The following is a 14334-nucleotide window of genomic DNA, read 5'->3' on the forward strand; positions in this document are numbered from 1 at the left end:
TTTTAAGAAAAGAATCATTTCAATTGAAACAATATTTCCTATGCTTTTCCTCCCAGAATCAATTTATCAGATTAATTATTGCACAGGGCCTAAGGTCAGCGATGCTGCCCTATTATTGTGGGTTTAATGATTAATCTTGATTTCTTAATTGTTGTGTCGAGTTTACTTTTGGGTCATTATTATTATTATTATTTTTCTTTCAGTTCTGCGGGGAGGTTACACTTGGCGATATCCGGTCCAGGATCGCATTTCTTTTAGAATCTTCTGAAAAGTAGTCAGATCTGCTCTTAGTTACTAAAATATAATTAGCATTTGGCACAACGCTTTTACTAATTTTGTGACTTTCTTTCCTCAGATCATCGGCAATTTGTTGCTCTTTGTTGTATTTGTATTTGTTGGATTTCTAAATTGCCACGATCATTAAGAGTGTCACTTTTAACGGGTCAGCAAAAGGAAAATATTTCGGCATTCAGGGATCTGCTGCAGCTTTTAGAAGTGCAGCAATCAGATTATTCCTTTGTAAACAAAAATTTTTCATATAACAACCAAGGCCAACAAATTTACGGTAATTACGATCAACCACGCAATTTCAAAAGCAAAGGTAATAGACGCTTTAGGAACGACAACCACCAAAACTTTAATAACAGACAAAATTCTAATTATCAATATTGTCAAAATTATCAGCAACAGGAAGCACATTTTGGTAACAATAGAAGTTTTCCACCGCAACAGCATGAAAGTCAGCCGGTTAGCATACCTAACCAACAATGCAGTGTGCAAGGTCAACCAAACTTTAATGTTTCGCCACGTGGACGTATAGTCCCTGGTACAACAAATAGTAACGCACGGCAGCAAAGAAACAACTACGTACAGAAAACACAGTATTTCAATTCCTATCGCAATGCACCGTATAGGAATGACTATTACGACAGACGTAAAAATAATGAGGACAATTTTCAGCGTACGTTTAATAACAGTCGGTCTTACCAGCAGCAAAATGATCAGCAACAACATATTCTCATGAATGAACCCGACAGTAGGTATCATCCAGAGCGTAATACGTCTGGAAGAAATAACAGAACAGTTCAAACAGTGGAAATGCCACAGAATCCTCCTGAAAATAATAACACGTCAGATAGAATCTGACTAGATACTGTACAGGTCGCATCTTCAAATAACACAAGCACTACTTTTGACACGCAGAATGTTGTTCACGAAAATGTAATTACTTTTGACGATATCAGAGACACTCTTTTGCAGGAAAGACCAGTTGTTCAAAAACCATTTCACATCTTGTCATCGAAATTGAAATTGGTTCATCGAAATTTTCAGCAGTAATCGACTCCGAATCACCTATGTCAGTTATAAATGAAGAAACTTTCAACGAGTGTAACAAAGAGAATACCTATCCTACATTACCATTAGGCAAAACGAAAGTGAAAGGAGCATTATCGAGTAAAGGAGTAGATGTTAAATTACAGACGCATTTATCATTTTGTATTGCAGGTCATACTTTTCACTCAAATTTTTGGATTGTTCCTTTATTGACAACAGACGTTATTTTAGGTACTAATTTTCTGGTACAGTTATTGATTTTCAAAATTCCTTTTTAATGCTAAAGGATGAAAATGTACAATTGGCTTTAGAATTTCAGCACTCTTTATCTGCGGAATAACAAACAATTAATCGCACAGAGATCATTTCCGTATCATGTAGCATAGACTGTGATTCCACATTGTTCACAGATACGTACATACATAATTATAATACTCCAGACGAACCTGAGTACGACGTAATGCAGATGATTTCTGATAAAGTTAATCAAAGCAGTGCAAATACAGACGACGAACGCACGCAACTACATAAAATTCTTTTACAGCAAGCTCCAGTTTTCGACAACATTCCTGGTACGATGTCCGGTTTTATGTATGAATTTCAATTCAAACAGCACGACACATTTAAAGCCAAGCATTATCCCATTCCGTATGTTCATATAGAACAGGTTAAAAAAGAGTTGAAAGATATGCTCGACCAAGGAATTATAGAACCGGCAGTTAGTCCGTACATAAACCCGCTACATATTGTTCAGAAAAAAGATGGCTCATTTAGGCTTGTACTTGATTTGCGTCACATTAATGACATCATTATTAATTAAACAGATCGACCACAGACACTAGAAGAGCTACTACAGAAATTTCATGGTACGGCTATTTATCCTACATTAGATCTAAAATCGGGATTTTGGAAAATTCAGCTCCATCCGAACTGCAGAAAGTACACAGCGTTTCTCTGTTTTGGCGACTGTTATCAATTTTGCAAATTACCATTCGGTTTAACTGTTTCCTCAGCAGCTTTTATTCGCGGTTTGAATACAATACTTCCGACAGAACTTAAAGACAGAATCACGACGTACGTAGACGACATTCTTATAGCAGAAGCTAACTGGTCTGAACTCAATATGATTCTTGAACGACTGTTACAAACTTTTCGTGCACAAGGACTCACAGTTAATCTCAGTGAATCGCACTTTGGTAAAACTTCTATAAAATTTCTTGGACATGTAATTTCAGCTGAAGGCATTGCGCCTGACCCGGAAAAACTTCAAGCCTTACGTGACATTACAGTTCCTACGACGAAAAAACAACTACGCAGCTTTTTGGGATTAATTAACTTTTTTCGTAAATTTATTCATTACTCTGCTTTGGACACCCCTAGATTATGTCAATTGACAGGTAAAAAAAAACTATTTGGTCCTGGGATAAGCAAGCACTGTCCGAATTTATGAACCTGAAACATGCTTTATTGAATGCACCACTTTTATCGCACCCAGATCTTACCAGAAATTTTTCCATTGCCACCGACAGTTCCAACACCGCTTTAGGCGTACATATTTTTCAGGAAATTGAAGAAGATGGTTCTACAATAATTAAAAACATCGCATTTGCAAGTCGCATTTTGTCACCTGCTGAACGAAATTATTCCGTTGCAGAACTGGAAACATTATGTGTTGTATGGGATTTTACGAGATTTCGACACTTTCTTTATGGAAGACATACCACCGTCTACACAGACCACAGAGCGATACAATTTTTACTTTCAGCTAAATTTACTCACGACAGGTTAAGTGGATGGAAACTTTATTTACAAGAATTTAATTTTACAATAGTTCACACAAAATATTGTAGCAGACGCACTATCTCGTTCTCTCAGCAACAATCAGCAAGACATCGCAACCAACTTCTGCAAAGCAAATTTCAGCGTCATGTACATTCAACAAGTAGCATTTGAAAATTTTATTTCGTCGTCATTCAAAATAAAGACAACGTATGGAAAGAGATTAAACACCTCTGGCAAGATAGGAATAATGTTACGATTAGAAACCATTACACTGTACGCAATGACATTCTGTTTCGCCGCTCTCATCCTGACAGCAACAATTGGTTATTATGCATTCCTGATGAGCTTTTTAACAAATTAATCTGGTATACTCATTTAAGTTACGCACATTACGGAGCTAGAGAATGTTTTCTTGTACCGAGACAGAACTGTTATTTTGCCAACGTGGAGAAACGTATACGACGAGTTTTAGCGTCATGTAAAATCTGCCATAAAGCTAAGTCAGACACCACTTCACATATTCCTCCATTATATCCCATTGTACCTGTTAAATTAAGACACATGGCCGCTGTAGACATTTTTGGTCCGATTCCCAGAACTAATAGAGGTTTTTGCTACATCTTTGTCGCTGTTGAACTCACTTCAAAATTTGTTACCTTCACTCCGTTACGCAAAGCTACTGCTAAAACCGTTTCGAAAGCATTTGTAAAGCATTTTCTATTTCATGTAGGGCATGTGTTGAAAGTAATTTCCGACAATGGATCACAGTTTCGTTCTGCTATATGGACACGCATGTTACGAGCTAGAAACATTTCTCCGATCTATATATCCAAGTACCATGCTTCTTCGAACCCTTGTGAACGATTAATGAAAGAAATTGGTAAACTGTGTAGAATATACTGCCACAAAAGACATATTGATTGGGACACACACATATTCTCATTCCAAGATGTAATTAATTCCATTCCAAATAAATCCACTATGCTATCTCCGTCTGTTATACTGAAAAATGTTGAACCACCTAACAAAATTAAAGAATTAGTAACCTTTCCTACATCTCGTCGATTACGACACCACGAAATAATCGACATTGCGCTGAACAACATCAAACGTGCCGCAGAGCGCTGGAGAAGACAGCAAAAACAGGTTTGTACACGCCGTGAGTTTCACATTGGACAGAAAATATTAGTACGCACACACTATTTATCCAACAAAGGAAAAGGTAGGTGCAGTAAATTTGAACTTCTATACACAGGACCATATCGGATTCGCAGCATTCCTCACCCCAATGTTGTACACGTCAAAACTTTGAGAACCAGAAAATCCAAAGGCACTCACCACTAGTCAAACATCAAGCCTTTTATTGAATGAAGACACTTTATGATTTAACATGCTATAATGCCATTTTGCTAGTTTTATGATCACTTATGCAATTATATTCACATGACTAATTATTGATGATTATCGTATTTTTTCTTGCCAAGTGCCCAGCAAGGTAAGGTTAGTAGGTCGCTCTTCTTGTCGTTATACATCAGACGGTGCACATTTTTTCCAGAGAAACTTACGTATCTTATGAGTAATTATGCAATATTATCTAGTGACATATTAATTTTATTAAATTTTCTCTCCATTAAAGTCTTTAATTCTCGCCTCTATTAACTACACAACATACAAGCTGAACACAACGAACGTCTCATTTTTTGTCTTTCTTAGGTATATACGATTGTTTCATGTTTTGTTTGTATGCACTATGAAATTGTTAAGATATAGCAAACACCAGTTGACTTTGACATTTTGCCTTATGATATCTCAACATCGTGACTACTTTACTGTTACATTGTGATACACTGAGTACATTTTTGCCTCTGAACACTATATAAGTTTTTCACATATTACGTTTTCTGTCATGTTATGCTGTATGCTTAACTATGTTACCATAAACCTGTCATTATTTAATGAGTATATGATTTAAATCCAAGACATTAATCTCTGTTCATCAATTTCAGAAAGAAATGATGCGTGAAAGAAATAAATTAAACAGAAATGGGAATTTCACCTTCGGAATGATCGAAAGAAGATGCAAACCTCGTGAGGAAGAGTAAATGGATCAGGATTAACAAGCATTAACAAGAAAATACTATACACATCGTAGAATAGCAGTCTTAACTATTTTTTTCTTTCAGAATACAAGGCGATTGATGCAGGCTGTCAGACAGAACTCCACATCTTACTTTTAGTGATGGAATATGCTAGAGATAAGGAATAGTTATGTAATGAGTAATGAAGTGATATTTTTGCAGATGATAATGAATGCTGATGAATAATGATGAAGAATATGCTACTATGGATAATGAAGTTTTTCTTTACAGGTGATGATAATAATGGAGATATGATAATATAGATAATGAAGTGATGGATAATGAAGTTTTTTCTTTACAGATGAGGATAATGTGGAAGTTATGTATTCATGCTATGTTGTTATTTAAGTATTTGTTGCAGTTCGCTTTGACAGCAGGTGTTATATTTCATAGTATAATGACTGAAGGTTTTGGAAAGGACGGCTATGGAACACATTTTTATACACATTGCACTACCTGTTAATTCGAAGTTCACTACTTTTCAGCATAAAATGCGTTTCTTCTTTCAGTTTTGCAGGAGAAATTATTTATGAAATTAATGTGCTATAAGCACTTGTTCATTAATTCTATGTCCTTTATGAATGTGATTACATATACTCTACTTGTTTCATAACCTTGTTGCAGCTGACTCATGACGAATGATGTTACACATTTTCATTTACACGAACAACCCAGAAGCAATTTTTTTTCTCTTCTTGCTTTCCCCTATAATTACTCAAAGCAATGCATTGCTAACAAAAAAAAATGTATTACCAGTCCCAAATAATGATACCAGTTTAAGAGAGTTCTGAGTAATACTGATTAGCTCTGAATAGTATGTCACTTGAATAATGAATGCTACTGATTACTGTATTAGGATGACCAATGATTAATTAATAGTGCTTTGTAACTGGGAAATGAATGCTATTGATTACTGTATTGGGATGACCAATGGATAATTAATAATGCTTTGTAACTGGGAAATGAATGCTACTGATTACTGTATTGGGATGACCAATGATTAATTATCAACATTATTCTGTAATACTATGTTATTGACTACCTCCTGTTTTAAGTAATGACTTCTGATGATTTGTAATTAGGCAATGAATTTCAATGTTCTCTGTAAAACAATTAATGAACATTTTTCTGTAATACTACATATATGGTACAGAAATGTTCAATAACTGGGCTATGAATGCCGCAAACTACTAATGTAATTCCCAATGAAGACTAGTATGTGACTTAATGTCCTTCACCTTCTGACCTAACTACCCTGAATTACTACAATATCCATTTGTCCTGTATATCCTCTTGATCATGGAGCACTATATTTGGTTTTTGCACCAATTCTACGTTGGTGTGCCTTGTAAGAACGTGGTGTTGACACGACATGCTGTCCACCACCGTGAGCGATGGAGACATTATTATGGTCCCACTGTTTGGTGTACCCGATGTACTGCCAAAATGATAACATGGAATATTACTACGACATTTCAGTGTCTTGGCTACGCTGATAAACACTTCTGGGAAAAGAACTTCAGATTGTCTCACTTGGTGTTGTACTTCTGTGGAAAGATATGGACTTTCAGTGCAGCTGCGTGCAACCTAAAGTGATACAACCATGATGCAATCCTTCCCTTTCCTATCCTAATTCTTGTAACATAGTAAAAATCATTTTTTTTGCTAACATCATTTGTATTCATGGCCTATACATTTTTTACTATATATTCTGAACTACAGTGCGTGTGCACTTTTATCATTTTTCTAACATGATTTCTACTTATTGATTTGCTGATATATTCTGAACTACAGTGCATGTGCACTTATGTCACTTGTAAACATGATTTTTTTGCCATTACGTTTATTTGTTGTGAAAATGCTCAAGAGTTTTTTAGTGCGTGTGCACTTATGTCATTTGTTAATATGTTTTGTACTCACATTTTGTTATGGTCTGATATGTTGTGTACTCGGTGCATGTGCACTATATTTAATTCATGTTCTACACCTATACTTATATTTCTATGATTGTAAAGTCAATTAGTTAAGAAAAAATTTGTTGCTCATGGCACGTCCAAATGACTCACCATCGCTGCCAAATTTTTGTTATCAGTTATTTAAACTCTTGCGTGGTCAAGAAAAGGCAGATCGTTGATTACTTTCATTACAAAGGTGCATTAAAAAGGACACCGACACCATACGCTATAATTTTGTTGAAACACCAATGTAAGGAGTCTTGGTCTGTTTCACAATATCGCAAACATTTCCCAGAAACGTAATTCAACATTATATGTCGAAATTGTCGCCCTGTATGCTTCTTGTCAGCTCAAAGGATCTACTGTAGAATAATCCTATTTAAACAGAAGAACGTTTGATCTATATGAATATTATCACAGGTTAGTCTGATATGCACCTGCTGCGTGGTGACACACAGTCACATCACTGTACGAGGTATAAAAGTCCGTATTCATTAATCAGTTCTTCGCAGGCTGCCTGTAGTTCAAGTCAGGAGAGCGGAGACAGCGCAACGGATGTTCTCGCAACCTGACGCATCTTCATCGATTTCTCTCAACACTATCCAGACATTACGCCCATTTCTCGTCTAAATGACGAATCGAATATAAAACCTCAATGACATGAAATGCGCTAAAGGAGGTACATTATTTCCCCTTCTGTGAAGAAAGGGAACAGTAGGAGGTAAGAAACATGTCGTAACAAAGGATGGTAATCAATAATTATGTCCCGCTTAGTAAGATAACGATTGCAATGCGTCATAGGCGAGATTTTAGGGAATTAACAGCACCGCAGAGTATCAGGTTGAATCGCAATTTCTGATGTCAACGATTTTACAGATATGACATGCAGATATGGAGATCAAAAAGACATGACGCATTACTACTTTTAGATTTGAGAAAGGGTACGGTCTAGTAAATCATGACAGTTTCTAAAACGGTGCTGAAAATGATGTTTGGAATTGGCATTTTATATCCAACGGGCCTTTCCGTCAGGCCACTTCATAGTAGCCTCTCCAATCGGCAGATATTCCCACTTTCATTAATACTGCACACAATAGCTGTGGGTACATTTCTGAACAATTTGTGATAATAGCAGTAGGTAACAGCTATAACAAATTTAGTAAAAGACTTTCTGGTAGAGTGCTACAAGATCTACACATAAATTCGTTTATTTCATTAAAGCACAATCGGTTTCGACCTTGTTGAACATTAACAAGTTCAAATGGTTCAAATGGCTCTGAACACTATTGGACCTAACATCTGAGGTCATCAGTCCACTAGAAGTTAGAACTAGTTAAACCTAACTAACTCAAGGACATCACACACATCCATGCCCGAGGCAGGATACGAACCTGCGACTGTAGCAGTCGTGCGGTTCCAGACCGAAGCGCCTAGAACCGCTCGACCACAGCGGCCGGCTCCATTAACAAGTGCATGACCTTACCACACATTACATGCATGTATTAGACATAGCTCAAGTTGGCGATATACACATAGCAGTGTCGTTATCACAACAAGTCATTGTGTTAAACAAAAGGAAACCAACAGTGTTGCGTACAGCAAAGTATATCGACAGCATAGCCGAAGTCAACCGGCGCAAGAAAACTACGAATCACAAAATGCTCAGTGTTCACTCTGTGGTCATTCCACAGGGTTGTATCTTGCAGAACTGGACTGAAATACCGAATACACTGGGGGCGTCGTTTAAAACTACGACAGATAGATAAAACGTTATAGCTGGAAAGTTGAGCTAACTGGCGAAATCATTTCAACATTCGTCCTTTTGATTCAGTATACAGCAAGCGCGTTTCTAGTTTCTGTTCAGGGAGCATAGGTTCGGATTCCAGTTCATTACAATGAGAGTAGACGTTCAATTAATGAATGCCGAGAAAAGTGGCATAAACCTTAGAATCGGTCATGTAAGGGAAGTAACCCACATACGGAGGGGAAGGTGTTAGAAACAAGTAGAAACCACCCAATCAAAATAGCTGGTATTCGGGCCTCATATCCTCACGTACAGCACCATTACATTGCAGAGCCACATTAATGTGACCACTACATACGTTCGCCGTGACGAACAGTAACCACTCACAGGGGCAGGTGCTTAATGCGTGCTGGGGGGGACGCGAAAGAAGGTGTTGTAGTCGGAATGCGAAAACAAAGCGATTTACCTGACGTTCAAAAGGGATTGATCATTGACTTTCCGGTCAAGGGTGGGTGCATTTCCAAACAGTTAAGTTTGTAAACTGTTCGTGTGCTGTCGTGGCTAAAGTATAACGTGCAAGACAAAGCGTACTATCCAAAACAGTCGTAAAGGCAGCCACCGTAGGTGACAGGAGTGAAAGACTGCTGTGGAGATGTGCATGGGCGAATACAAGTGCAGCTGTTGAGCAAATGACCGCCCAGATGGACTAAACAGGTAACAATAGTAATTCTTCTGGCTTTCCCGGCGATCTAATGACATCTTGGGTTGTCGGGTGTTCTGCCGGATATCAGCGTCGCACTTTCACAATATTTCGGTACCTGGTCCTGTATTTAGGCCTGTGGCCCACTCGAGGAGTAGTCTCAGGTGGCACCTGATGAAGGATACGAGCTACGCTACCGAAATATTGTGCAGGTGCGACGCTGATGTCCGGCAGAACACCCGACAACGCAAGATGTCATATACCAATATTGTCTCCTCAACGACCATTCGGCGAACGTTGCTGCATATGAGTGTCCTTAGCATGTACCCGATTCATGTATCTATGCTGTCGGTGTTCGTCGGCGACGAAGGCTGGAATTTGCACGCCAGTACCGCAAATAGCCTACCACTGATGGCGACAGGTAATCTTTTCGCATGAACATCGTTTTATGATGGCAGTCAGCGTAAATGTGAAACGTCGGAAGGCAAAGGGTCCAATCCTTAGGAAGGAACGTTGTGGCAGGGGGAATTTATTCATGGTAGTTCCTGTGCGATCTCATCACTCCGGAAGCCACAGGGGATCAACGCAAATATGCGTCTACCTATGCGGGCCGTGTCCTTCGGCACGATGGCATCTCCTGGCAGCACAATGCAACGTGTCACAGCCTGCAGTGTACGTTCATCGTTCGAAGGGAAGCAGCATGAGCTTACCGTACTCCCCTGGCCACCGCACTATCCGTATTTAAACGCAATCGAGGATCTGTGGGACCTGTTCGGACCACGCAGACTCGACCAAGAAACAGTCGCCGTGGCTCCCCATCCATGTCGGTACCTTCTAGAAACTCACTGACTCTTCCTGCACGTCTCTCAGACGTCCGTGCTGGAAAAGGTGGTTCGTTAAACTTTTGACAGATGGTCACAAAATAGCTCAAAGCACTCTGGGACTTAACATCTGAGGTCATAAGTCCCTTAGATTTAGAACTACTTAAACCTAACTAACCTAAGGATAGCACACACATTCATGTCCGAGACAGGATTCGAACCTGCGACCGTAGCAGATGGATGGTCACATTAATGTGACTGTACATTGTAGATGGAACTTAGCAACAAGAATAAGCATACTGGCAACGGCAAAACTTTCCAAGATACTCATGAAAATCGAGAAAAGAAACAGCTACATACAAAAGACATCGTTGGCTACAACGATGTTGACAAGAACGTAGAGTAACCGCGCATCACAACGAAACAGTAAGGACGGAAGATAATGTACCCACAGTAAGACACTGCCACATTTGCAGGTGACTGGATACGCTGATGCACATTTTTTTCACGTGACACTGCAGAAGCAATATGGTCTGATCTACGCTGTTCATTGACTGTGACAGATTGCGCAGCTCCTAAATAACAACTTTGCCACAAAAATTTAGGTGGCCAATAGACGGAGAATAATGCGACAAGATGGATTATTGAGCAGACAGTCACATATGTTACACAGAAGACATCTACATAACCTTCGCTGTATACCATAATCCATCAAAAATGAAACAGACCAAGCGTAGCCATTATTAAAGGACCAACATATAGTCGATTGACAATGGCAAGCTGTAAGCAGCAATTGCAAAAAGTCCATGTTGTTGTTGTGGTCTTCAGTCTTGAGACTGGTTTGATGCAGCTCTCCATTCTACTCTATGCTGTGCAAGCTTCTTCATCTCCCTTTACCTACAACAGTCTACTTCCTTCTGAATCTGCTAAGTGTATTCATCTCTTGGTCTCCCTCTACGATTTTTACCCTCCACGCTGCCCTCCAATACTAAATTGGTGATTTCTTGGTGCCTCAGAACATGTCCTACCAACCGATCCCGTCTTCTGGTCAAGTTGTGCCACAAACTTCTCTTCTCCCCAATCCTATTCAATACTTCCTCATTAGTTATGTGATCTACCCATCTAATCTTCAGCATTCTTCTGTAGCACCACATTTCGAATGCTTCTATTCTCTTCTTGTCCAAACTATTTATCGTCCATGTTTCACTTCCATACATGGCTACACTCCATACAAATACCTTCAGAAATGACTTCCTGACACTTAAATCTATACTCGATGTTAACAAATTTCTCTTCTTCAGAAACGCTTTCCTTGCCATTGCCAGTCTACATTTTATATCCTCTCTACTTCGACCATCATCAGTTATTCTGCTCCCCAAATAACAAAACTCCTTTACTACTTTAAGTTTCTCATTTCCTAATCTAATTCCCTCAGCATCACACGACTTAATTCGACTACATTCCAATATCCTCGTTTTGCTTTTGTTGATGTTCATCTTATATCCTCCTTTCAAGACACTGTCCATTCCATTCAACTGCACTTCCAAGTCCTTTGCTGTCTCTGACAGAACTACAATGTCATCGGCGGACCTCAAAGTTTTTATTTCTTCTCCATGGATTTTAATACCTACTCCGAATTTTTCTTTTGTTTCCTTTACTGCTTGCTCAATATACAGATTGAACAACATCGGGGAGAGGCTACAACCCTGTCTTACTCCCTTTCCAACCACTGCTTCCCTTTCATGACCCTCGACTCTTATAACTGCCATCTGGTTTCTGTACAAATAGTAAATAGCCTTTCGCTCCCTGTATTTTACCCCTGCCACCTTTCGAATTTGAAAGAGAGTATTCCAGTCAACATTGTCAAAAGCTTTCTCTAAGTCTACAAATGCTAGAAACGTAGGTTTGCCTTTCCTTAATCATTCTTCTAAGATAAGTGGTAAGGTCAGTATTGCATCACGTGTTCCAGTGTTTCTACGGAATCCAAACTGATCTTCCCCGAGGTTGGCTTCTACTAGTTTTTCCATTCGTATGTAAAGAATTCGTGTTAGTATTTTGCGGCTGTTACTTATTAAACTGATAGTTCGGTAATTTTCACATCTGTCAACACCTGCTTTCTTTGGGATTGGAATTATTATATTCTTCTTGAAGTCTGAGGGTATTTCGCCTGTTTCATACATCTTGCTCACCAGATGGTAGAGTTTTGTCAGGACTGGCTCTCCCAAGGCCGTCAGTAGTTCCAATGGAATGTTGTCTACTCCGGGGGCCTTGTTTCGACTCAGGTCTTTCAGTGCTCTGTCAAACACTTCACGCAGTACCGTATCTCCCATTTCATCTTCATCTACATCCTCTTGCATTTCCATAATATTGTCCTCAAGTACATCGCCCTTGTATAAACCCTCTATATACTCCTTCCACCTTTCTGCTTTCCCTTCTTTGCTTAGAACTGGTTTTCCATCTAAGCTCTTGATATTCATACAAGTCGTTCTCTTTTCTTCAAAGGTCTCTTTAATTTTCCTGTAGGCAATATCTATCTTACCCCTAGTGAGATAAGCCTCTACATCCTTACATTTGTCCTCTAGCCATCCCTGCTTAGCCATTTTGCACTTCCTGTCGATCTCATTTTTGAGACGTTTGTATTCCTTTTTGCCTGCTTCATTTACTGCATTTTTATATTTTCTCCTTTCATCAATTAAATTCAATATTTCTTCTGTTACCCAAGGATTTCTACTAGCCCTCGTTTTTTTTACCTACTTGATCCTCTGCTGCCTTCACTACTTCATCCCTCAAAGCTACCCATTTTTCTTCTACTGTATTTCTTTCCCCCATTCCTGTCAATTGCTCCGTTATGCTCTCCCTGAAACTCTCTACAACCTCTGGTTCTTTCAATTTATCCAGGTCCCATCTCCTTAAATTCCCACCTTTTTGCAATTTCTTCAGTTTTAATCTACAGTTCATAACCAGTAGATTGTGGTCAGAGTCCACATCTGCCCCTGAAAATGTTTTACAATTTAAAACTTGGTTCCTAAATCTCTGTCTTCCCATTATATAATCTATCTGATACCTTTTAGTATCTCCAGGGTTCTTCCATGTATACAACCTTCTTTCATAATTCTTAAACCAAGTGTTAGCTATGATTATGTTGTGCTCTGTGCAAAATTCTACCAGGCGGCTTCCTCTTTCATTTCTTAGCCCCAATCCATATTCACCGACTATGTTTCCGTCTCTCCCTTTTCCTACACTCGAATTCCAGTCACCCATGACTATTAAATTTTCTTCACCCTTCACTATCTGAATAATTTTTTTTTATTTCATCATACATTTCTTCAATTTCTTCGTCATCTGCAGAGTTAGTTGTCCATATTAACGAAAAAAGAAAAGGTAGAACTAAATCCAGTCTTAATTATGGATGAGTTGACTGGAGGCAGTGAAACATCAATATCATTTGAGAAGGAAGTATTTTAATTTGTTCGAGAAGGAAGATGGGCGTTTCGTAATTTTTACTGTTTTAATGACTGGATAAAATCAGTAATAACTGTAATATGTTTCATTTTACTCTCGTAGTCATATTCGAGATGTACGGGAAATTAAGTATGTTTCTTGGAGCCACTGCATTTCGCTACAGTTTACTGACGTTGCATCTTTCACGACATCAGGTTTGATGACACCGTCTTGGGATATTCCGAGAGTTACTGTTTCATGTGGTAATTTCTTTCCGTTAAGGACGTGGTGCTGAACTCTGCTGCTGTTGTGATCTTCAGTTGGAAAATTGGTCCGATGCCACTCTCCACGCTGGTCTTTCCAGTATAAGTAAGTTCATCTTTCCACAATTGCTGTTACAATGTAAATTCATTTCAAG

The sequence above is a fragment of the Schistocerca serialis genome, chromosome 9 (assembly GCF_023864345.2).
Source record: "Schistocerca serialis cubense isolate TAMUIC-IGC-003099 chromosome 9, iqSchSeri2.2, whole genome shotgun sequence".
In the NCBI taxonomy this organism is placed as follows: Eukaryota; Metazoa; Arthropoda; class Insecta; order Orthoptera; family Acrididae; genus Schistocerca; species Schistocerca serialis.